Raw genomic sequence first — 24,310 nt, 5'->3', positions numbered from 1 at the left:
TTAAAAAAATTCTGAAAACGTTATGAAACCAGCACAATAAAAAGTACTTAATTTTATACTTAACACTATTCATACTTTAAATATGTTTTTTCCCTAACATTACTTTAGTTCAGAAAAATTATGTACTTTTCTTCATAATGCAATTTTATTACCCCTTTAGAAAACATTTATCAAAAGCATTATGACTTTTTTTTATACTGAAATGATCAATCATTTATTGTAATATAACAACTTTTTTCTCAGAATTTTTTTTTTTTCTGAAACAATACGACTAATCCAGTCAAACTGTATAATTTTCTTTTCAAATTATCACACCTTAAATAGCATAAAATTGACGTTTATTTCTAAAAATATTATGACTTCATTCCAGTGAGATTTTTTTCCTTTATACTAATACAAAAATTGTTTTTTTTTTCTGGAAAATTGTTTTTCAGTAAATTTTTTCCTGTCACATTACAACTTAATCATCATAAAAAATGAAAACAAATCTGGAAACATTATGAAACCAGCACAGCAAAATGTATTTAATTATATACTTATTACTATTCATACTTTAAATATGTTTTGCTCCCTAACATGACTTGAGTTCAGAAAAATTCTGTATTTATATCGATAATACAATATTGTTATCCTTAACAAAACATTTTGTACAAGCACTGTGACTTCTTTGACAACACTTTAGTATGGGGAACATATTCTAAGTAACAAAGACTTAATTTAGAGTTATTTGGACATTAGGGGAACATTTAAGGGTTAGGGTTAGGGTTAAAAATAAGAAATATTTCTGAGGTTATTGAGGAAAGACTCTTGGTTAAAGGCCTACTGAAATGAGATTTTCTTATTTGAACGGGGATAGCAGGTCCATTCTATGTGTCATACTTGATCATTTCGTGAAATTTCCATATTTTTGCTGAAAGGATTTAGTACGGAACATCGACGATAAAGTTTTCAACTTTTGGTCGCTAATAAAAAAGCCTTGCCTGTACCGGAAGTAGGGCTCCTTACATCCTCACATTGTTTATAATGTGAGCCTCCAACAGCGAGAGTTATTCGGACCAAGAAAGCAACAATTTCCCAATTAATTTGAGCGAGGATGAAAGATTTGTGGATGAGGAAATTTAGAGTGAAGGACTAGGGGAAAAAAAAGGCGATTGCATTGAGAGCGATACAGATGTTTTTAGACACATTTACTAGGATCATTCTGGGAAATCCCTTATCTTTCTATTGTGTTGCTAGTGTTTTAGTGAGATGAATAGTACCTTATAGTCGGAGGGGTGCGGCCACGGGTTGTGTTGATGCCAGTCACTGAGGAAAGTCACGAAGCTGCAGCAGGACAGAAGCTCCGCTGGTCTCCGGTAGGAGGCGACTTATTACCACTATTTTTTCACCGAAAACTGCCGGTTGACATGTAGTCGGGATCCATGTTCGCTTGACAGCTCCGATCGATAGTAAAGCTTCACCTCCGGGAATTTTAAACAAGGAAACACCGTGTGTTTGTGTGGCTAAAGGCTAAACGCTTCCCGCCTCCATCTTTCTACTTTGACTTCTCCATTATTAATTGAACAAATTGCAAAAGATTCAGCAACACAGATGTCCAGAATACTGTGTAATTGCGCGATGAAAAGAGACAACTTTTAGCCGATATGTCCCTTACAGCCAATAACGTCACAAACACGCGTCATCATTTCGCAACGTTTTCAAAAAGAAACTCCGCGGGAAATTTAAAATTTAATTTAGTAAACTAAACCGGTCGTATTGGCATGTGTTGCAATGTTAATACTTTGTGTTGCAATGTTAATACTTCAACCTGTATCGGTTGGGGGCATCTATACGCTGCTGATCCGCTTGAGATGGTTTCCTGTGGACGGGACTCTCGCTGCTGTCTTGGATCCGCTTGAACTGAACTCTCGCGGCTGTGTTGGAGCCACTATGGATTGAACTTTCACAGTATCATGTTAGACCCGCTCGACATCCATTGCTTTCGGTCCCCTAGAGTGGGGGGGGGTTGCCCACATCTGAGGTCCTCTCCAAGGTTTCTCATGGTCAGCATTGTCACTGGCGTCCCACTGGATGTGAATTCTCCCTGCCCACTGGGTGTGAGTTTTCCTTGCCCTTTTGTGGGTTCTTCCGAGGATGTTGTAGTCGTAATGATTTGTGCAGTCCTTTGAGACATTTGTGATTTGGGGCTTTATAAATAAACATTGATTGATTGATTGATCATTGATATAAAAACTATCAGACTGCGTGGTCGGTAGTAGTGGGTTTCAGTAGGCCTTTAATGGTCTGCTGGTTGTATAATAAGGCCATGCAGAATAAGGCATTACTATGTACTTAATAATGACTAATTAAGAGCAAATATGTCACTAATTTGCATGTTTATAAGCAACTAATTAATGGTGAATATGTTCCCCATACTAAAGTGTTACCGACTATTTTTTTTACTGACATGATCAATCATTTATTGTAATATTACCAATATATTTTCATGAAATGAAGACCTCATCCTCTCCCCTTTATTCCTGCGGTGTTGTTTTTGCAACTTTACCCGAACAATCACCGTCTGAAGAGCCCGCAAGAAAGACGTTGTCGCTCGACTGACGACCGCCGAGCCGTGCGAGCATGCATATTTTAACACGCCGCCTAAATAATTGAGACACTTTCATGGCTGTACTCATCTGACTGGCGTTGGGGCTTCTGTTTGGACACCCCGTGACGAAAATGAGCCGGCCATTGTGAAACCTGACACGCCCGACGCACTTAAACGTCAGTGAGTACAGTAAGCAGGGCACTGTGCGTGTGTGTGTGTGTGTGTGTGTGTGTGTGTGTGTGTGTGTCATGCCCCTGCTGTAAGTCATCTGACTTGGCAGCAGCTCGTCTGAATGAGCAGATCCATCTTGTGATTGGTGCAAAAGACGGGAGCGTCGGCCTCCATTCAGGGGTCCTGACCGTGACTTCACCCTTCCTCCTCCAGGGGCCAGGGGGGATGAGGAAAGAAAAAAAAATGAGTGAGTGCCAGTAAGAGATTGCACTATAGGAGCGCCCTGCGGCAATGCTTAAACTTCTGGGTCATGCAATTGAACACGGGACCGGCTGTAGGTGAATGCCTGGCATGAAAAGGCGGGAAAAAGGGGTCGGAAGGGGTCAGGTTGCACATTAATAATACTAATATCTATTTGCCCTTTTTAGTGAATACGTCAGTGCAGTTCAGTTCAGTTCATTTGTATTGTACTATTATAATATAATAATTTTGATACTTTTCTACAAACCCCGTTTCCATATGAGTAGGGAAATTGTGTTGCATGTAAATATAAACGGAACACAATGATTTGCAAATCATTTTCAACCCATATTCAATTGAATGCACTACAAAGACAAGATCTTTGATGTTCAAACTCATAAACTTTATATTTTTTTTGCAAATAATAATTAACTTTGAATTTCATGGCTGAAACATGTGCCAAAGTAGTTGGGAAAGGGCATGTTCACCACTGTGTTACATCACCTTTTCTGTTAACAACACTCAATACACGTTTGGGAACTGAGGAAACTAATTGTTGAAGCTTTGAAAGTGGAATTCTTTCTCATTCTTGTTTTATGTAGAGCTTCAGTCGTTCAACAGTCAAGGGTCTTCATAATGCGCCACACATTTTCGATGGGAGACAGGTCTGGACTGCAGGCAGGCCAGGAAAGTACCCGCACTCTTTTGCTACAAAACCACGCTGTTGTAACAGGTGGCTTGGCATTGTCTTGCTGAAATAAGCAGGGGCGTCCATGATAACGGTGCTTGGATGACAACATATGTTGCTCCAAAACCTGTATGTACCATTCAGCATTAATGGTGCCTTCACAGATGTGTAAGTTACCCATGCCTTGGGCACTAATACACCCCCATATCATCACAGATGCTGGCTTTTGAACTTTGCGCCTATAACAATCCGGATGGTTATTTTCCTCTTTGTTCCGGAGGACACCACGTCCACAGTTTCCAAATATAATTTGAAATGTGGACTCGTCAAACCACAGGACACTTTTCCACTTTGCATCAGTCCATCTTAGATGAGCTCGGGCCCAGCGAAGCCCGCGGCGTTCCTTGGTGTTGTTGATAAATGGGTTTTTGCTTTCATGGCAGAGTTTTAACTTGCACTTACAGATGTAGCAACCAACTGTAGTTACTGAGAGTGGTTTTATGAAGTGTTCCTGAGCCCATGTGGGGATATTCTTTACACACTGATGTCAGTTTTTGATGTAGTACCGCCTGAGCGATCAATGGTCCGTAATATCATCGCTTACGTGCAGTGATTTCTCCAGATTCTCTGAACCTTTTGATGATTTTACAGACCGTAGATGGTAAAATCCCTAAATTCCTTGCAATAGCTCGTTGAGAAATAATGTTCTAAAACTGTTCGACAATTTGCTTAAAAATTGGTGACCTTCGCCCCATCCTTGTTTGTGAATTACTTAGCATTTCACGGAAGCTGTTTTTATACCCAATCATGGCACCCACCTGTTCCCTATTAGCCTGCACACCTGTGGGATGTTCCACATAAGTGTTTGATGAGCATTTCTGAACTCTATCAGTATTTATAGCCACCTTTCCCAACTTCTTTGTCACGTGTTGCTGGCATCAAATTCTAAAGTTAATGATTATTGGCAAAAAGAAAAAAAAAATGTTTATCAGTTTCAACATCAAATATGTTGTCTTTGTAGCATATTCAACTGAATATGGGTTGAAAAGGATTCGCAAATCATTGTATTCCGTTTATATTTACATGTAACACAATTTCCCAACTCATATGGAAACGGGGTTTGTACTGTATTTAAATAAAATAATGAACATACTACACAACTTGTCTCTTAGTAGTAAGTAAGCAAACAAAGGCTCCTAATTTAGCTGCTGACATATGCAGTAACATGTGTCATTTATCTACTTATTATTTTGTCAACATTATTAAGGACAAGTGGTAGAAAATGTATGATTAATTTACTTGTTCATTTACTGTTAATATCTGCTTGCTCTCTCTTGTTTCTGTTATCCTAGTTTCTTCCAAACAGCCCCCCTTTGCTCTGATTACTGTTTTGCACACTCTTGGCATTCTCTCGATGAGCTTCAAGTCACCCGGAATGGTTTTCACTTCACAGGTGTGCTTGAGGCTCATCGAGAGAATGCCAAGGGAGTGCAAAGCAGTAATCAGAGCACAGGGGGGCTATTTTGAAGAAACTAAAATACAAAACGTGTTTTCAATTATTTCACTTTTTTTTTTTGTGAATTACATAACTCCACGTGTGTTCATTCATTGTTTTGATGCCTTCAGTGACATTCTATAATGTAAATAGTCATGAAAATAAAGAAAACGCATTGAATGACAAGGTGTGTACAATATATATATATATATATATATATATATACATATATATATATATATATATGTATATATATATATATATATATATATAAATGAATACAAATAAGAGTGCCCACTTGATGTCAGGTTATCGATGGAAAAATGAGACACTGAGAGTAACAATCAGTAGAAAATGGATTAGACATGACGGAATTAAAATTTAAAAAATGTAATAAAACAAAATAAAATAGATAATACTGAGATGAGGTGGCGACTTGTCCAGGGTGTACCCCGCCTTCCGCCTGATTGTAGCTTAGATAGGCACTAGCGACTGTCACGACCCCAAAAGGAATAATCGGTAGAAAATGGATAGATGGAAAAGAGATAATAAAAAAAAAATAATCATTCTTTAAATCTGGGACTTCCCGCGAGTCGGATTTTGGACGCTGGCGGGCTGTAGTTTGGGGACCCCTGGAGTAATGTGTTCATGATTTTTAGTTCCAGTTAAAAGGCGAGCAGCAGTTTTTTGGACTAACTGCAAACGAGCGATTAAAGCCTTGTTCATTCCAACATAGAGCATACTTACCAACCCACCCAATTTTCCTTAAAGACTCCCGAATTTCAGTGCCCCTCCCGAAAATCTCCCAGGGCAAACATTCTCCTGATTTTTACCCGCACAACAATATTGGGGCGTGCTTTAAAGGCACTGCATTTAGCGTCCTCTCTCACCTGTCATCACGTCTGCTTTTCCTCCATAAAAAGAGCGTGCTTGCCCACTCACATAATATATGAGACTTCTACACACACATAGGTGAATGCAAGACATACTTGGTCAACAGCCATACCGGTCACACTGAAGGTGGCCGTATAAACAACTTTAACACTGTTACAAATATGCGCCACACTGTGAACCCACACCAAACAAGAATGACAAACACATTTCGGGAGAACTTCCGCACCGTAACACAATATCCAGAACCCCTTGCAGCACTAACTCTTCCGGGACGCTACAATAAACATCCCCGCTACCACCAGACCCCGACCCCCCAACTCCCAAATTCGGAGGCAAGTATGACGTAGAGGGAGTTAGAGTAGTCTAAACGTGCTGACATAAAAGCATGGATTACCCCGCTCAAAGTCATTAAAATATAAAACTGATTTAATTTTTGATAAAAGTCTTGGATGATACAAAAAACATCGTACAACGGAGTTAATCTGCTGTTCCAATTTAAAATCATTGTTGAACCTAACTGTCATGCCTTGTAATCATGTTCTGTTTAGTTAAGTTCTGTTTGTTTTTGACTCCATTAGTTCCTGTTTTTGCGCACCCTGGTTTGTTTTAGTTTCCATGACAACTCATTAGCTTCACCTGCCTCATTTGTTTGAATTCACGCACCTGGTGTTAATCATGTCACTATTTAAGCCTGTCATTTTCTGTTGGTCGTTCTGGTGTCATCACTCTTGTTTTTGCTCTGTCCACGCCATAGTTTGTACTGATGTTCATTGTTCATGCTGCCTTGCTCAGGTCACAGTAATTGTGGTTTGTTTTATGTTCATAGTTTATGTTTAAGTATTAGTTTTGTTCCCTGCGTTGAGTCTTGTGCCTCCACTGTGAGTGTCTTTTGTTTGTAGCTTTTGAGTTAAGATTAAAATCATGTATTTACCTTCACGCCATGTCCCGTCACCTTCCTTTGCATTCGGGGAAAACAAACCCCACCATAGTCGACGTTATGACAGTGACTGTGGGTTTAAATACATCTTCAGGGGGTCCAGGTCACTGGGGGGAGCATTCTGTTTCACTTTTGAGTCAAATAAAAGGATTCCGTCTTGTTTTCATTTAAGTTTACGAAGTTTACCGCCAACCATGCCCGTACTGAATGTTTCGATCAACCCGATTACAAAGTAGCGTTGCAACACCCCGCTAACAATTACTACTTTTGTAGGCCGTTCTAAATCTCTAGTCATCTTCCTGCGGTGCAATCCTTTCGTTAAACAATTTTCACCGTCAGGGGACTTTCTGTGTTTGCCCCCCCCGGGGGAACGTCAACAAACCACTTGTGTGAATGCTGCCTTTGAGAATTCCACTTTCTAAGCTTCAACAATTAGTTTCTTCAGTTCCCAAACGCTTATTGAGTGTTGTTAAAAGAAAAGGTGATGTAACACAGTGGTGAACATACCCTTTCCCAACTACTTTGGCAGGTGTTGCAGCCATGAAATTCTAAGTTAATTATTATTTGCAAAAAATAAAAATAAAGTTTATGAGTTTGAACATCAAATATCTTGTCTTTGTAGTGCATTCAACTGAATATGGGTTGAAAAGGATTTGTAAATCATTGTATATCATTGTACACACACATATATATATATATACACATACATATATATAAATTGGCCCTAATGTGTGAATGTGAGTGTGAATGTTGTCTGTCTATCTGTGTTGGCCCTGCAATGAGGTGGTGACTTGTCCAGGGTGTACCCTGCCTTCCGCCCGATTGCAGCTGAGATAGGTGCCAGCGCCCCTCGCGGGAATACGCGGTAGAAAATGGATGGATGGATATATATATATATATATATATATATATATATATATATAAATATATATATATATATATATATGTATATACTTTCAAGTAGTTCTTATATATATATATATACATGCGTGTGTGTGTATATATATGTATATAAATACATATTATATATATATATATATATATATATTTATATACATATATATATACACACACGCATATATATATATATATATATAAATGCGTGTGTGTGTGTATATATATATATATGTATATAAATACATATATATATATATATATATATATATATATATATATATATATATATATATATATATATATATATATATATATATATATATATATATATATATATATATATATATATATATATATAAGAACTACTTCAAAGTATATACCCACCCTGAAAAGGTCAAAATTTCCTACAAATTGAACTGTATTTTATCAAGAGAAAAAGTTGTGCTATTGTGTGAGTAAAGTCATGTTTTTCAATGAAATTAAAACAGTTAAGTCCATAGTTATCATTTTTCATTTTTAAAATATTGTGAGATAATTCACTTGAAAATGTTTATTATTTTTATCTTGTAGGATTATGACTTTATGCACACAGTTCGGTTTTTTTCAATTAAATAATGCAAAAAATAAAATGTTCCCTAAAAAAAATGTTTCCCACTGAAATTATCATAACTTTATATCAGTGAAATGATGCATTGTTACTAATATTATCTTGTATTTATTATTTTTTCTATTGAAAAACACATCACTCTATTTAAGTGAAACGGTGTACTTTCTTTATATAATATTGCACAATTATTCTCAATAATCTCATGTTTTTTATATAATGAAATACTTATATTTCAAATTACAAATTTGTTCTCCTAAAATGTATTTTTTCCTGAAAATATTACTTGATTTTATTAATATTAGGCATTTTTTCCTTTGAAAAATTACAACTTTGGCAGAATATGTGTATATATTTTTTTCATCAAAATAAAATTGCGTATCCATCCATCCATTTCCTACCGCTTATTACCTTTGGGGTGGCGGGGGGGCGCTGGTGCCTATCTCAGCTACAATCGGGCAGAAGGCGGCGTACACCCTGGAAAGGCGCCACCTCATCGCAGAAAATTGCGTATTTTTTGTGGTATTATTAGAACTTTATTCCCACAAATTAATGTATTTTTCCCCCCCAAAAAATATAACCTTGTTACAGCTGGTATAAAAAAAAAAAAATCACTTTAAGTGAAATGGTGTACTTGCTTTATATAATATTGCACATTTATTCTCAATAATCTAATTTTTTTTTTTTTTTACACATTTTTAACAATTACTACTTTTGTAGGCCGATCTTAATCTCTAGTCATCTTCCTGCGGTTCCATCCTTCCGTTAAACAATTTTCCCCATCAGGGGACTTTCTGTGTTCGCCCCCCCCCCCGGGGGACGTCAACAAACCACTTGTATGAATGCTGCCTTTGAGCAACACAAACACTTCCTTTTGATTTCGTCAACATCATGAGAACCCCTGACGAGAAACACGAAGTGCGGCTCATAAAATTTGGCACGTAATGACAATCGGCATGTTATTCCGCCCACGCCGTCGGTGGAGAGTTTCATGCATCTGAGGATGTTGGATGGAACTGCAAACACTCGTAACCTTGATTCACCTTTGTCGGCATGGTGCCCTGAGACGATACTGCCCGTCTACTCCAAACAATATTGTAAAGCTCAACTTCAAGATTTGAAGGTCTTTTTATACACATTAGAATAATTTTTGTTACATCACATTGCTGGAAAATGTATAAATTAATTCTTATTACTATAATTACCCCCGCTAGGAGGAAATGTAATTGTTGCCTGTGGAGGTTGCCCTTAAGGGGGTTCTTCGGACTACCAATCAACGACATGAAAGCCCCGTGTGGAGAGGCGGAGCCAGCAGTCCGACAGTGACCCCAAGATGGCGGTGAGGAGGCGTGGACTGCGAGCAAGCAGCGAGGCGATGCGCGCCGGGTCGCCCAGCTGGGCACAATTTGAATCTCCTCTCACACTGTATAGAAGGGCAGAGGCCGTAAACGCCGGGGGGAGAGAAGGAGAGCGAAGGAGACAGAAGAAAGCCGATGCTGAACGAGAGCCACAGGAAGAGGAATACGCACGCGACTGAAAAGGTGGAGCGACAGAGGAAACAGGACTCAGCAAGGCTGAAAGGCAACCCTTAGAGCAGAGGTCGGGAACCTTTTTGGCTGAAAGAGCCGAAAAGCCAAATATTTTAAAATGTATTTCCGTAAGAGCCATATAATATTTTTTTTTAACACTGAACACAACTAAACGCGTGTATTTTTAAGTAAGACCAACATTTCTAGAGTATAAAAGGTCTCTTATTCTTTGTAATAACATTGTTATTCTGAAGTTAACTGTGGAGGGGGCGTGGCCTGCGGGCCTGCAGCGACAGGTGCGTAGACGCCCACCTGGGCCTTGTTATCTAATCACCTGTCGCTATGTTATAAGCAGCAGCCAGGAGGAGAGATGGGGTTGGGGCTGGAAATACAATTGCTGGAAAACAGCTGAGAGACTTATTGAAAAATAAAACAATATTGCAACCCTGAAACAGGCTCTCATGTCGGTGCTTGGGGGTCTGAAGAACCCCCAGGAGGGCAAGCCCCACACTAACCAATAATAACTAAATAACGTCTTACCATTAACACAACTTCTTGAACGGATGGATAGATTAAAAATGCATGAGAATGTTTTATATTTTGAACATTATTTTTAACACTGTGATTACAAGTGAAATTATTCATTACTTATCGTTTTAAGCGACATCAGCTCAGATTTATCCGAGAGCCAGATGCAGTCATCAAAAGAGCCACATCTGGCTCCCGAGCCATAGGTTCCCTACCCCTGCCTTAGAGCATGGGTGTCAAACTCTGGCCCGCGCCGTATAATTTCATTTGGCTCTTGAGGCAATATCAAATCAACATTAGGGTTGGCCCGCCGGTACTATACAGCGGCGGTGCCGCTATAACACCGCATTCACCGCTAATACTCATACATGCCAACCCTCCCGATTTTCCCGGGAGACTCCCGAAGTTCAGTGCCCCTCCCGAAAATCTCCCGGGACAACCATTCTCCGGAATTCCTCCCGCTTTCCACTCGGACAACAATATTGGGGGCGTCACGTCCACTTTTCCTCCATACAAACAGCGTGCCAACCCAGTCATAATGTAAGCGGCTCGTAAGCACACGTAAGTGAATGCAAGGCATACTTGGTCAACAGCCATACAGGTCACACTGAGGGTGGCCGTATAAACAACTTTAACACTGTTACAAATGTGTGTCACACTGTGAACCCACACCAAACAAGAATGACAAACACATTTCGGGAGAACATCTGCACCGTAACACAACATAAACACAACAGAACAAATACACAGAATCCCTTGCAGTACTAACTCTTCCAGGACGCTACAATATACACCCCTGCTACCACCAACCCCGCCCACCTCATTGTTATTTAATTTTCAAATTTATTAGCCTGTGGAAAAAGTTAATGTTGATATTTACTTTAGAAGGCTGCAAAAAGAAAAGAGGCATTACATTTTTATTAAAATTGTATTTAATATGCCATTGATGTTCTATCGTTTGTTTTTTGAAAGTTGATTTTGCACTATTAAGTTATATAAGCGTTGCTTGTTCCACAGTGGAGTGTTTTAAGTCTCGTCTTAAGACCCACTTTTATTCTTTGGCTTTTAACACTACGTGAGTTGTGTGGTCCTCTGTCCTCTGTTGTCCTCTGTGTTTTTTATACACTTTGATTTTTATTTTACTGTTTTAATTGATTTTACCCTTTAAAATAGTTTTTAATCATATTTGTTTTTATATTGTTTTTATTGGTTTTATTTTTATTCATTTTTTGTTTTATTCAGTCATTGGTGGAGCATAATATTGTTTTTAACATGGCTGTGCAGCACTTTGGAAACGTTATTGTTGTTTAAATGTGCTATATAAATAAAGTGGATTGGATTGGATTAAAGCAAATTAGTGTAGCAAACTGAGCAATAATTAACATTTTATTCATGCACTTTCTCTTGCTACTTCAAGGCTTGAATGTTTGATTCATTCATTTTTGTTAATTTATTTTCAAATGTATTATTAGCCTGTGGAAAAAGGTTTATATTCATATTTAACTCAGAAGGCTGCAAAATAGAAAAGAAGGCATTCAATGTTTTTTAAAATTTTATTTGATATGCCATTGATATTTTTTCATTATTATTTGAAACTCGATGATTTTGCACGTCAATATAAAGTTATATAAGCCTTGCTTGTTCAATATTCAATGCAAAACTTGTTTGGGTCCCTATTAAAAGGTTAACTTGTTCAACCTTGGCCCGCGGCTTTGTTCAGTTTTAAATTTTGGCCCACTCTGTATTTGAGTTTGACACCCCTGCTTAGAGACTTTTTATTATTGAAAAATAAAAGAAAGTCTAACTTGCGCCATAATGTCCTTCCTTGGTGGTCCTGAGAACCCGCACAACAGCAAGAGACTGTCACACCCAGGTTTCAGGATGTAGTAGGGGTTTATTTTTAGGGTTTTCCATTCTTTTGCTTTTCAGCGCAAAGTCTGTCTCTCTGGGCTCGCTGCAGCTCCAACAACTCTTTCCTCCCGGCTGCCGCCTTTTAACAGAGTGACAGGCGATTAGATAACCAGGCCCAGGTGGGCTTTCTGCACACCTGTCGCTGATCTCGCAGCCGGTCCTGGCACACCCTGCTTTGCTGCAGGTCCGCAGGCCACGCCCACCCTCCACATTGCCATTGGTTTATCTGTGTGTTATCACAAATAACTTGTTCTCCAAAATGGGATGAAGAAAGTGATTACATTTGAATTTGCAGAAGTAGTTGTGAACGCAAGAAGCAGGAGGCAGGAGGACCACGTGCAGAGGGGTATTTTATGTGAATTGTGAATTATATTTATATAGCGCTTTTCTCAAGTGACTCAAAGCGCTTTACATAGTGACACCCAATATCTAAGTTACATTTAAACCAGTGTGGGTGGCACTGGGAGCAGGTGGGTAAAGTGTCTTGCCCAAGGACACAACAGCAGTAACTAGGATGGCACAAGCGGGAATCGAACCTGCAACTCTCAAGTTGCTGGCACGGCCACTCTACCAACCGAGCTATGCCGCCCCATATGCCGCCCCAATCAATCAATCAATCGTGATTGATTGATTGATTGATTGAAACTTGTATTAGTAGATTGCGCAGTACAGTACATATTCTGTACAATTGACCACTAAATGGAAACACCCGAATACGTTTTTCAACTTGTTTAAATCGGGGTCCACGTTAATCAATTCATGGTACAAATATAATACTATCAGCATAATACAGTCATCACACAAGTTAATCATCAGAGAATATAGATTGAATTATTTACATTATTTACAATGTAACACACACCAGCACACGCAACTATACAACCTTCCAGCCCTGTCTGCAGGGTAAGTTGGCTTTTATAGAAGCCTGATTGGCAACCAGGGCTCAGGTTGCCAATCAGGGACAGGTGAGAGAAACAGCACTCCTTCGCCAGACAGGAAGTGGAACGAGAATAGGAACTAATTACAGAAACTAAGGAAACACAATAGTATGTCAGACCTGGTATGAGCAAACTTGCCAACCCTCCGGAATTTTTCGGGAGACTCCCGGATTGTAGTGCCTCTCCCGAAAATCTCCCGAGACGACCATTCTCCCGAATTTCTCCTGATTTCCAGCCGGACAACAATATTGTTGTATGGGTGTGACAACACTAACAGGTAGGAATTCAAGTTGCACCACTGGCCCGAAGATGCGAAAGTGTCTGCCGCCAGACCCCCATTGAATGTGCCGGAGTGTCTCCACATTTTACCGGAGATGACAAACATGGCACAGAGATGTATGAATAACCTGCAGATGCATTTGCAACGATAAAGTCAATGAAATCACAAAGGTGAGTTTTGTTGATGTTGACTTATGTGCTAATCAGACATATTTGGTCACGGCATGACTGCCAGCTAATCGATGCTAACATGCTATGCTAATCGATGCTAACATGCTATTTACGCTAGCTGTATGTACATTTGAAACTAGATACCCACATTTAATGCGAAACAAACACTTACCAATCGACGGATTTAAGTTGCTCCAGTGTCACAAGTTGCGAAAGTCCTGATCGTTTGGTCCGCACATTTTACCGGCGATGCTAATAAGGCAGCCATGCTATGAGCCACTTCATTAAGTACACCCACGCTATGGCCGAATAGCGTCAATAGCTATTCGCTCAATAGCTTCAATTTCTTCTTCAATTTCGTTTTCGCTATGTGCCTCCATACTTTGACCATCTGTTTCAATACATGCGTAATCTGTTGAATCGCTTAAGCCGCTGAAATCCGAGTCTGAATCCGAGCTAATGTCGCTATATCTTGCTGTGGTAACCGCCATGTTGTTTGTATTGGCAGTCCTGTATGACGTCACAGGGAAATGGACAGTGGTTTCGAAGATAGCGAAAATAAGGCACTTTAAAGCTTTATTTAGGGATATTCCGGGACCGGTAAAATTTGGAAAAAAACTTCAAAAAATACAACAAGCCACTGGGAACTGATTTTTATTTTTTTTAACCCTTTTGAAAATTTGATAATGTTTCCCTTTAAATGAAAAAAATATATATATTTGACTTATTTCTAACATTTTTATGACTGAGACCCTTCCGGAGACCAAACTCGAGGAAAGCCATACAGGTAAAAAAAACGACAACTGGGGCGGTATAGCTCGGTTGGTAGAGCGACCGTGTCAGCAACTTGAGGGTTGCAGGTTCGAACCCCGCTAACGCCATCCTAGTAACTGCCGTTGTGTCCTTGGGCAAGACACTTGACCCACCTGCTCCCAGTGCCACCCACACTGGATTAAATGTAAACATTAGATATTGGGTTTCACTATGTAAAGCGCTTTGAGTCACTAGAGAAAAAGCGCTAAATAAATATAATTCACTTAACTAACTATTGTATTGCTTTTAAAAAGGAAACATATCGGCTGGGGACATCTCTGCGCTGCTGATCTGCCTCCGTTTGGGATGGTTTCCTGCTGGCTCCGCTGTGAACGGGACTCTCGCAGCTGTGTTGGATCCGCTTTGGACTGGACTCTCGCGACTGTGTTGGATCCATTATGGATCGAACTTTCACAGTATCATGTTAGACCCGCTCGACATCCATTGCTTTCCTCCTCTCCAAGGTTCTCATAGTCATCATCGTCACCGACGTCCCACTGGGTCATTATTGTCACCGATGTCCCACTGGGTGTGAGTTTTCCTTGCCCTTATGTGGGCCTACCGAGGATGTCGTAGTGGTTTGTGCAGCCCTTTGAGACACTAGTGATTTAGGGCTATATAAGTAAACATTGATTGATTGATTGATATAAAAATGGCTTTGATTTTTCAGTCTGCGGCCCTCGGTGGAAAAAGTTTGGACACCCCTGTGGTAGAGTTTTTTTTTTTTTTTTAAATGAATCGGTCATTTTAATGCCCATCCATCCATCCATTTTTTACCGCTTATTCCCTTTGGGGTCGCGGGGGGGGAATCTTTTTAAAAATGTTGCTGGTATTTAGAAATTGCACAACATTTGCGCATCATCATTCGGTCCTGGCTACGGTCTGGTCCTTCTCGTTCTTCTCAACATGTTGTGAAACCTTCGTCTCCGCATCTTCGGCTTGGATGCTAATTGTGGATAATGGCCGTCTGGGCCGTGCAGCCCCAGGGGCTTCCAAAGCTCCTCGGCAGCCTTCGCATTTGGTTGTTCTTACTTGACAATCGGGGTCATCTTGATGGCCGACCTCTGCGTCGCGAGGTGCAGACGCTCGACAAGCGAGACGAGCTCCGACAGGTCACGGCTTCAAACACCACCCGACACCTAAAAACTGCTGTTTTTTTTCTTGCCACAACACACACCAAAGCTGGTCAAAGATCCTCTACGTGACAGGACCTAAGGACCTACCACCTTCCAGTGTTCCCCCCCCCCCCGACCACAACACACACACGCTTGAAAGCTCTCTGATTGATAAACAAAGACTAAAAGCGGGCCCCAAAAAAAAAAAAAAAATTGCAAATAGTTTCCTGGGTTTTGTTTGCGTGGCGTTCAAACGGCGCCCTGACGGATCATCTCTGCGACGCCTCCTTCCATGCTGTGTTTACACGTTCCTGCACAAAGTGGCAATAACAACAACAAGCCGGCGAGGGATCATGTTAAAAGACCTGGATGGGAGCCCCGTCTGGTTTAGGCCCGGGTTTTTCGAGTCATCGGCCCCCTTGATTTCCCCGAGGCGGTCCGGAGAGGCGGGTTAGCCGCTGGTCACGTCTTCTGCCGCGCTTCACATGATTTGGGCTGCTGTCAATGGTGCCGTTTGTTGGGAGGCCCAAGGAATGGACCCTTTGTCCAAGATGGGAACATTTTGAGAAGAGGGCACAAACCTAATTCCACTAATGCGAGAGGAAGATTTGTGGTTAAGTCTGCTTGCGTGTGTGTGCGCGAATGTTTGTGTGAACCAACAGCAAGAACCTTGTCTACTGGGCAAGGACACGTTTTTTTAATATAAAGTACTTTAAGGTTAGATCATCGACTCATTGTACTTTTGGTGGGAAAATTGTCTCAGGCTGTCTTCAATTAAGAAATGTTATAGTCCAGTCTAATTCAACGATCAATCGACTCTTTTGTATGCTAGCATATATATATATATATATATATATATATATATATATATATATATATATATATATATATGTCTTGATTGGATTATCCAGAGAATAGTGCTCGATACCGTGGTAGAGCGCAATATGTATGTGTGGGAAAAATCACAAGACTACTTTATCTCTACAGAACTGTTTCATGAGAAAATCTCCTGATGATTGAGGGAACCCCTCATGAAACAGTTCTGTAGAGATGAAATAGTCTTGTGATGTTTCCCACACATACATATATATATATATATATATATATATATATATATATATATATATATATATATATATATATATATATATATATATATTAGGGGTGTGGGAAAAAATCGATTCGGAAACGAATCGAATCGTTTACGTTGTGCAATTCAGAATCAATTCTCATTTTTAAAAAGTCGATTTTCATTTATTTATTATTTTATATATATATTTTTTATTTTTTTTTAATCAATCCAACAAACCACTACACAGCAATACCATAACAATGCAATACAATTCCAAAACCAAACCTGACCCAGCAACACTCAGAACTGCAATAAACAGAACAATTGAGAGGAGACGCAAACACGACACAGAACAAACCAAAAGTAGTGAAACAAAAATGAATATCATCAACAACAGTATCAATATTAGTTATAATTTCAGCATAGCAGTGATTAAAAATCCCTCATTGACATTATCATTAGACATTTATAAAAATAATAAAATAAGAATAGTGTCACAGTGGCTTACACTTGCATCGCATCTCATAAGCTTGACAACACACTGTGTCCAATATTTTCACAAAGATAAAATAAGTCATATTTTTGGTTCGTTTAATAGTTAAAACAAATTTACATTATTGCAATCAGTTGATAAAACATTGTCCTTTACAATTATAAGAGCTTTTTTTTTTTAAATCTACTACTCTGCTAGCATGCCAGCAGACTGGGGTAGATCCTGCTGAAATCCTATGTATTGAATGAATACAGAATCGTTTTGAATCGGAAAAATATCGTTTTTGAATCGAGAATCGAATCGAAAAAATCGATATATTATTGAATCGTGACCCCAAGGATCGATATTGAATCGAATCGTGGGACACCCAAAGATTCACAACCCTAATATATATACCGTATTTCCTTGATTTAAAACCTTTTCTCACTCCTGCGCTTACCAAAGGCATGCAGTAAAAATTTGAGTATGATGTAAGCTTGGACCTTAAATCCTACTGAATAGCTCTTAATCTTCTTCCCTTTATGCGATTTCAAATTACCGGTATTAAAATCAGCCTCCTCCATTTTGAAAATGATTACAGGGGAAGTGTAACTCGTAACGTCACGAGTTTGACCAGGCGGTAATATTAGGCATGCGCTAATTATTTTGCGAAGCGAATTTGACCCTCCAAGGTTTCTCATTGTAATCCCATTGGGTTGAGTTGGTCCCACTATGCTCTGGACTCTCACACTATGATCTAGGTCCACTCCACGTCCATCGCACCAGTCGTCCGGGGGGAGGTCCCCACATCTGCGGTCCCCTCCAAGATTTCTCATTATAATCCCATTGGGTTGAGCTGGCCCCACTATGGACTGGACTCTCACACAATGATCTAGGTCCACTCGACGTCCATTGCACCGGTCGCCCAGGGGTCCCCAAATCTGCGGTCCCCTCCAAGATTTCTCATTGTAATCCCATTGGGTTGAGCTGGCCCCACTATAGACTGGACTCTCACACTATGATCTAGGTCCACTCGACGTCCATTGCACCGGTCGCCCAGTGGGCCCCCACATCTACGGCCCCCTCCAAGATTTCTCATTATAATCCCATTGGGTTGAGCTGGCCCCACTACGAACTGGACTCTCACACTATGTTCTAGGTCCACTCGACGTCCATTGCACCGGTCGCCCAGTGGGGTCCCCACATCTGCGGGCCCCTCCAAGGTTTCTCATTGTAATCCCATTGGGTTGAGCTGGCCCCACTATGGACTGGATTCTCACACTATGATCTAGGTCCACTCGACGTCCATTGCACCGGTCGCCTAGGGGTCCCCACATCTGCGGTCCCCTCCAAGATTTCTCATTATAATCCCATTGGGTTGAGCTTGCCCCACTACGAACTGGACTCTCACATGATGATCTAGGTCCACTCGACGTCCATTGCACCGGTCGCCCAGTGGGGTCACCACATCTGCGGTCCCCTCCAAGGTTTCTCATTGTAATCCCATTGGGTTGAGTTTTTTCTTGCCCTGATGTGGGATCTGAGCTGAGGATGTCGTTGAAATGATCCACTTGTGATTAAGAGCTATATGAATAAACTTTGATTGATTGATTGATACAAATATATTTCACTTCACCAACTCACAACCTCCGCGCTAAAGCTACCGTATTTTATATTGAGTTTGACCAAGGTCAATTCCGGGAGTCTGAGAGTTCTTCTGAGGAGCAAGCGTTTTCTAGCAAGCTTTGTTATGGCTACAATTATCCCTTCTGACTGTGTTATCATGCATCGTCAATCTGTTATTTTGTACAGAAACGGTTTCATAGTTTAAGTGGTGTTTAGTCGTGCACTATCAAATTATCACAACTCTTGGTGCTGATCCGAAAACCTTTGGATGGTTGGTGCAATGGATCCTTGGAATAACACGGTGGCCTCCCGTGTAAATAAGATGGAAATGTAGGAGAGACATGGCTGACATTCGCCACGCACGTTGATTTTCAAATGGTCACGCAGGACCGATGGAGTACCCAGTCCGTGTGACACCCGTGCCATAGGTCAGGGTTTTTCAACCTTTTTTGAGCCAAGGCGCATTTTTTTTAATTGAAACGATCCGGAGGCACACCACCAGCAGAAATCATCAAAAAAGGAAACTCAGTTGAAAGTAAAAAGTCGTTGTCGTAATTGTTGGATACGACTTTAAAGGCCTACTGAAAAGAGATGTTCTTATTTAAACGGGGATAGCAGGTCCCTTCTATGTATCATACTTGATCATTTCGCGATATTGCTATATTTTTGCTGAAAAGATTTAGTAGAGTACATCGACGATAAAATTCGCAACTTTTGGTCGCTAATAAAGAAGCCTTTCCTGTACTGGAAGTAGCAGACGATTTGCGCGTGACGTCATGGGTTGTGGAGCTCCTCACATCCTCATATTGCTTACAATCATGGCCACTAGCAGCGAGAGCGATTCGGACTGAGAAAGCGACGATTTCCCCATTAATTTGAGCGAGGATGAAAGATTCGTGGATGAGGAAAGTAAGAGGGAAGGACTAGAGAAAAAAAAATGGACGGCAGAGCGATTCAGATTTTATTAGACAAATTTACTAGAATAATTCTGGAAAGTCCCTTATCTGCTTATTGTGTTAATAGTGTTTTAGTGAGATTATATGGTCTTACCTGTACAGCCTGAAAGTCGGAGGGGTGTGGCCACGGGTGTGGTGACCTCCAGTGTCTATGAGGGAAGCCATGTTTCTCGACGAGGCAAAGCAAAGGTAGCCGTTGGGGCCGGGCTGAGATTTTTTTTTCCCCCTCCTCCACGGTGGAAACATCCCACGTTCGGGTGCGGCCGGTGGGAGGAGGCAAGAGAGTCCGCAGCTAGCTCTTCGACAGGTGCACGAGGAACGACGCAAGCTCTCCGCTCATGTCTACGGTAAGAGTCGACTTATTACCACAATTTTTTAACCGAAACCTGCCGGTTGACATTTGGTCGGGAACCTTTTCGCTTGACCGCCCTGTTCCATAGTAAAGCTCCACCTTCATCTTTCGGTAATGTAAACAAGGAAACACCGGGTGTGTTTGTGTTGCTAAAGGCGGCCGCAATACACAGCTTCCCACCCACATCTTTCTTCTTTGACGTCTCCATTATTAATCGAACAAATTGCAAAAGATTCAGCAACACAGATGTCCAGAATTCTGTGTAATTATGCGATTAAAGCAGACGACTTATAGCTGGGATCGGTAGTGGAACAAAATGTCCGCTACAATCCGTGATGTCACACGTACGAGTCATCATACCGCGACGATTTCAACAGGATACTTTGCGCGAAATTTAAAATTGCTACTTAGTAAACTAAAAAGGCCGTATTGGCATGTGTTGCAATGTTAATATTTCATCATTAATATATAAACTATCAGACTGCGTGGTCTGCGATGAGGTGGCGACTTGTCCAGGGTGTACCCCGCCTTCCGCCCGATTGTAGCTGAGATAGGCGCCAGCGCCCCCCGCGACCCCAAAAGGGAATAAGCGGTAGAAAATGGATGGATGGATGGGACTGCGTGGTCGGTAGTAGTGGGTTTCAGTAGGTCTTTAAACCATAACCAAGCATGCATCACTATAGCTCTTGTCTCAAAGTAGGTGTACTGTCACCACCTGTCACATCACACCATGACCTATTTTGAGTTTATTGGTGTTTTCCTGTGTGTAGTGTTTTAGTTCTTGTCTTGCGCTCCTATTTTGGTGGATTTTCCTATTTCGTAGGTATTTTCCTGCAGCAGTTTCATGTCTTCCTTAAACGCTATTCCCCGTATCAGCCTTGTTTTAGCAATCAAGAATATTTAAGTTGTTGCTATTAGAGATGCTTTAAAATGCAATATCAGGAATTATCGGTATTGGTTTCAAAAATTAAAATGTATGACTATTTCAAGCACCACTGTAAGGAGTGGTACACGGCCGTAGGGAAAAGTACAGAGCGCCAATAAACCTTAACGCAGGTGTCTCAGACACGCGGGATGTTATTTTGCGGCCCCCACATTAATATGAAAGTTTAATGTTAGTGCGGCCCATAAGTTTTACGTGACTGGCGCTTGACAGCGTTGTGTTATTTGGGTCCAAAATGGCTCTTTCAACGTTCTGGGTCGCCTACCCCTGCATTAGTGGAAAAGCGGCAAATGAGTGAACGCGACAGAAACGTTGCCATGGAGACGAAGGTTTTTTTTTTACGTGCCTGGCTGCAGTCACACCGCGACACCTGTCCGTCAGTAATAACAGTCCCCGATAACCTGGACCAATTCAAACCGTTATTAGTTTTTTTTTATTGTTTAATTTGCATTGCCTCACACGATGAACACTACATATATTTCTATATGACGCCGGATAACACTTTTTTTGCACTCGCTATCCAGGTACTTTCCCGGCTATTATCCGCCGACCGCCGTGTTGCTGTAGGGAGGAAAAGTGGAACGACACAAATTGCAGACATAACATGATTCTCCGTGCGTCGGCTAAATACAAATATATTCCACAACCCCAAACATGTCTTTTTCAAAGCCTGCAGTGAAGAGAAAGGTTTGTGATGAGCAAAGACAATTCCAGGAAAAGTGGGAGATGCAATATTTCTTTGAGGACGTGTCTTATTTGCACAGAGAAAGTTTCGGTGCACAAGTGATACAATTTGAAACGTCATCATGCAACTAGACATGCTGAGGAGTATGCAACATTTTTTTAAAGAAATCTTTTCTTGCGGCCCGGCCTCACCCAGACTCTGCGTCCAGTGGCCCCCAGGTGAATTAGGTTTGAGACCCATGCCTTAAAGGCATTGCCTTTGCGTGCCGGCCCAATCACATAATATCTACTGCTTTTCACACACACAAGTGAATGCAAGGCACACTTGGTCAACAGCCATACAGGTCACACTGAGGGTGGCCGTATAAACAAATTAACACTGTTACAAATATGCGCCACACTGTGAACCCACACCAAACAAGAATGACAAACACATTTCGGGAGAACATTCGCACCGTAACACAACGGAACAAATACCCAGAACCCCTTGTAGCAGTAACTCTTCCGGGACGCCACAATATACACCCCCCCCCCCCCCTGCTATCCCCAACCTGACCCACCTCAACCTCCTCATGCTCTCTCAAAATGTCCCAAATTCCAAGCTGCTGTTTTGAGGCATGTTAGAAAAATAATGCACTTTGTGACTTCAATAATAAATATGGCCGTGCCATGTTGGTGTCACACCGCGGTGAGGGAAGTCTTGTTTGTTTTTCTGTCTTGTGATCCATGTATTTTATTTTGAAAAGCTACCCTCTTGTTTCAGATCACGGGTCCTTCCTCTTGTGTCACCAGTCTGACGTCATCCTTGATTCCTGATTGTTTCCACCTGTTCCCCATCACTCCCACATCCTATTTAAGCTCACTTCTCCGTTTGTCCTTTGCCAGATCGTCTGGTTTTATCGTGACTTCTAGCGTCCATGTTCATGTCCATGTTCATGTCCTTGATTCCCTCCTTGCCTTGCTCCTGTTTTTTCTTGTTCTCCCTAATTTTTGATCATGGCAGTTATTTTTTGCTGAAATTTTGGGTTTACTTTTTTTCCTCCTTCGAGCGTCCTTAGTTTTCCTTCGTCGACCTAATTGGTGAGTTTTTTGTTATTCCAAATTTCGTCTTATTTCCTCATTGATTGAGTGATTTTTTTGTTTATTCATAGATATTGTATTTGTATATCTTATTAGAGTTTATTTTTCCTCCTGTTGGAGCGCTTTTTGTTAATTCTTCTTGATATTCTATTTTTCTTAGGTTATTTTCTTAAAGTAGTATTCCCCCTTGTTTTTTGGAGTGATTTTTTGAGTTAAGTTTTTATCCTCGGATTCATTTTTCGTACGTTGTATATATTTTTGTGAAATACTTTTTTACCGGAGGTTTAAAAGTTATTTCAAAATAAAAGCTGTTATCTTTGGAAACTTCCTCTCTGCATCTGGGTCCTCTCATTTCCAAGTCGTAACATTTTTTTTCCATAACTTGCGTTGCTTTATTTTGGAAAACCTTGTTACATTGTTTAATGCATCCAGCGGGGCATCACAACAAAATTAAACATAATCATGTGTTAATTCCACGACTGTATATATCGGTATCGGTTGATATCGGAGTCGGTAATTAAGAGTTGGACAATATCGAAATATCGGATATCGGCAAAAAAGCCATTTTCGGACATCTCTAGTTCCGATCCTTCTTATTGGGGACATTGTTGATTGTCATGACATGTACTAATGTACTTTGTGGACGGCGTCTCTGCTCCACAGTAAGTCTTTGCTGTCCTCCAGCATTCTGTTTTTGTTTACTTTGCAGCCAGTTCAGTTTTTGGTTTCGTTTTGCATAGCCATCCCTAAACTTCAATGCCTTTTCTAAGTGGCCTTTTGTTTATGTTTGCCTTTGCCTCCCGCTGTCGTCTGCATATTGAGATCATGACAAACCATCGTCGTCGTTCCCGACATCTACAAAGCAATTAGCTACCGGCTGCCACCTACTGATATGGAATAGTATTACACGGTTACTCTGCCGAGCTCTAGACAGCACAGGCACTCAACAACGACAGATTATAACTACTGGTTTGCAAAAATTACTTTTAACCCAAATAGGTGAAATTACATCAGGTCTGGCACACCAGACTGTTTTACACAGCGGTTGAAGAACCTGCGAAGGGATCATTCCAGTTGCCAGGGGGGAATTTCCTGTCCCGGCGAACTGGTGGAAGCTACACCCTGCTGGGAAGTGCCGGATCTAATTCACGGAGGCTCTCTTTCAAACGGTCCTCATCTTGTGACATCCTCACACACACCCGCTGTTCAGTGTGTGACGATGGGCCTGCGGGGTTACCAGTCGAGTCACACCTGTCCAAATCAAATCATCAAATAGTCGACTAATGTAAGATACCCATAAAACAATCACAATCTTTTACTCGTTACAA

This window comes from Nerophis ophidion, linkage group LG17 (genome assembly GCF_033978795.1).
Source record: "Nerophis ophidion isolate RoL-2023_Sa linkage group LG17, RoL_Noph_v1.0, whole genome shotgun sequence".
Taxonomy (NCBI): Eukaryota; Metazoa; Chordata; class Actinopteri; order Syngnathiformes; family Syngnathidae; genus Nerophis; species Nerophis ophidion.
This window is presented reverse-complemented; position numbering follows the sequence as displayed.